A 3,074-nucleotide genomic window follows, 5' to 3' on the forward strand; every position below is an offset into this window, starting at 1 on the left:
ACCTCCTGCTGCAATGTGCTTCCGATGGAGGGACCCCAGTTTTCTGCCTTCTCCTGAGCACACCTGCTCCCAGCTCACCCACAGCACATGGCCTTGGAGCAGCAGCTGCCCTGGCTGCTCTCCTACCACAGACACAGAGCCCACAGGAGCAGACCCCACAGCTGTCACCCCAACTCCAGAACCTTCTGCAGGTGCAGTGTGAAACCTGCCCACCAAAATGACTGACCTGTAAGTCCTTCCTACCTGCTCCAGGGGTATCTTCCTTATCAGTACATGGCTCACCTGTGCATCACCACTTTCTCTCACCTGAGGCAGCCCATGGCCCTGACTTCCTCTTTCAAATCCAGCCTCCAGGTGAGAGCACTTCCTCTTCCCACCAGGTGGGAGACAAGATGTTGACAGTGCTCTCTTGTGCTATTGCACACAGCTCAACACAAACAGCCTCAAACCCCCATGTACATTTTGAGCTTCCTGGGTGGGTGAGTCCAAAAGCAGCTGACCTTCATTCCTTTGGCAGGAAGTTACAGGAACATCAGTTTTATTGGAGAATGTGGGTATTGATCCCACTACCTCTTACATGTTAAGCAAGCGCTCTACCATTTGAGCTAATTCCCCTCTAGAAAAGGAAGTGCCCTGCCCCAACCACCTCATTGCTGACTCCATATGTCCCTGCAGCTCCCTTGACTCCTTTCCTAAGATGACACTTGTAAAACCAGTTTAAATCAGCTGGCTGGCTGAGCTCTTCCGACACAGCTTCTAATAATGCCATGGTGACAGTTTCCAGCTCTATGTGAGCCCTTGGGGCATCTTGATGAAGTGGCCTGGCGACTGTGGTTGGGAAGGTTCCAGCACGCACAGGGAGCTGTGCAGTACCAGCCTTGTGGGAGGGCTCTGTGGGCATCACTGCCTGCATCACAATGCCACTGCCTGGGGGTGTTGGTGCCTGGCATCCTGGCTTTGCACTGCTTGGTGGCCTCTGAGCAGGTTCCACTGGCTCTGTCACCTCTCTGGGCTCAGAGTTTCACTGATCTACATGGGCAGGTGATATACACACAACAAGGGTGGCTCTGTGAACTGCAGAGGTCTGTAGCATGTGCTGCTTTGGCAGATGCTTCATGTCTGAGAGCAGCTGCAGAGGAGATCATGGACTGTCAGTGTCTGTGGGAGGAGGGGTTCACAGTGGGGCTCTGGGGCATATTTTTATGCTTTTAATTACTGGCCATGTGTGTGATTTATTTCTAGAGCTGTTTTTGGAGTGCCCCATCTGGGTGTGTTTACTAGCCAGAGCTGTCAGAAAGCACCCCCAGCACCCCCAGGCAGTGGCATTGTGATGCAGGCAGGGATTCCCATAGAGCCCTCCCTCAAGGCTGGACCTGCACAACTCCCTGTGCATGCTGGAACCTCCCCATCCATAGCAGCCAGGCCACTTAGTCAACAGACCCCAAGGGCTCAGCTCCATCTTGAAACCATCACCATGGCATTATTATCACCACTGTCGACACAGCTCAGCCAGCCAGCTGATTGGAACTGGTTTTACAAGTGTCATCTTAGGAAAGGAGTCAGGGGAGCTGCAGGGACATATGGACTCAACAATGAGGTGGCTGGGGCAGAGCATTTCAGTGTTTGGAGGGGAAATAGCTCCAATGGTAGAGCTCTTCCTTAGTATGCAAAAGGTAGTGGGATTGATACCCACATTCTCCAATACTGACTTTTCTTCCAAGGCAATGGGAGACCCCTCCCCACTTCCTTCTTCTTGGCTGCTCCCCAGGAAGCTCTCCATGGAAAGGGGACATTTGGAGGTGTCTGTGCTCAGCTGTGTGCAAGGGCACAAAAGAGCACTTGGACCATCTTCTCGCCCACCTGCTGTGGGGATTCTGAGCTGTGGGGGAGGGGTAGCAAGCTAATTCCAGAGGCCCCAGGGACCCTGCAGCTGCCTCTTGCTCCTTTCTGAAAGGGCCCTTGTGAGCTGTCACTGTGCAGGCTGGCTCGCTCGATTGGTGTGAGTATGAGTCTCCTAACACCAAGAGTGGGGTCCCAGTAAAAGGGAGGGCCAGAGCTGACACGGTCTATTCTGTCCAGGTGGAAATGGCCCATGATCAGTAGTTTGTATCAAAAGAGTTAAAAACAAGTCAGATCACACAGGGGGATGTGGCCCATTGTCAGAGTCTAATGTGGAGCTGTTAACACCCAGGGCAAAGAAGCTGCTTTTGGAAGGAACCAGCCACTCCCAGTCTCTGTTTAATCCTTGGTTGATGGAGTTAAATTTGCAAATAAATTGCAGCTCAGATATTTCTCTCTCTGTCTGATTTTTAAAATGTCTTTGTGGTAGGACTGCTACTTTTAAATCTGTTACTGAGTGTCCAGGGAGATTGAAGTGCTCTCCCACAGGTTTGTTTACATGAGACTTTCTGATGTCTGATATATGTCCATTTAGTTTTTTACATAGAGACTGTCCAGTTTGGCCAAAGTAAATACTGCAGTGGGGTATTCCTGGTGCACGATGGTATGTATTATATTAGTAGATGTGCAGGTAAAGGAGCCCCTGTTGGTATTGTTGCTGTAAGGTCCTGTGATAATATTCATGGTGTAGATATGTGAGCACAACTGGCAGCAAGGTTTGTTGCAGGGCTTGGTTCCCGGTTTAGAGTTACTGTGTTGTGATCTTCAGTTGGTGGTGAGGATTTGTTTCAGGTTGGCAGGCTGTCTGTAGGCGAGGACAGGCCTGCCTCTCAAGGGCTGTGAGAGTGAAGAATCATTCTCCAGGATGGTTTGCAGATCACTGAAGATGTGTTGGAGAGGTCTAAAGTGGTGGCTGAACATGAGATGGCCAGTGGTGTTCTCTTGTTTTCCTTGTGAGACCTGTCTTGCAGCAGGTGGCTTCTGGGTAGCCATCTGGCTCTGTCAATCTGTTTCCTCACTTCCTTCGGTGGGTATTGCAGTTTGAGGAAAGCTTGGTAAAGGTCTTGTAGATGTTTGTCTCTGATGGCTCAGAGCAAATATGGTTGTGCCTTAGTGCCTGGCTGTCTACAATGGATCGTGTAGTCTGCTCTGGATGGAATCTGGAGGCATGTGGG

At 50.8% G+C, this 3,074-nt stretch overlaps 1 non-coding gene across 1 annotated transcript; it reads right to left on the reverse strand.

Annotated features, from left to right (window-relative positions):
- Positions 1-542: 542 nt before the first annotated feature.
- Positions 543-615, reverse strand: TRNAV-AAC (transfer RNA valine (anticodon AAC)). Its single transcript has one exon. It is a non-coding gene; the product is annotated as a tRNA-Val (tRNA).
- Between the last annotated feature and the right edge of the window lie 2,459 nt (positions 616-3,074).

Source organism: Carettochelys insculpta, chromosome 33, assembly GCF_033958435.1.
Source record: "Carettochelys insculpta isolate YL-2023 chromosome 33, ASM3395843v1, whole genome shotgun sequence".
Taxonomy (NCBI): domain Eukaryota; kingdom Metazoa; phylum Chordata; order Testudines; family Carettochelyidae; genus Carettochelys; species Carettochelys insculpta.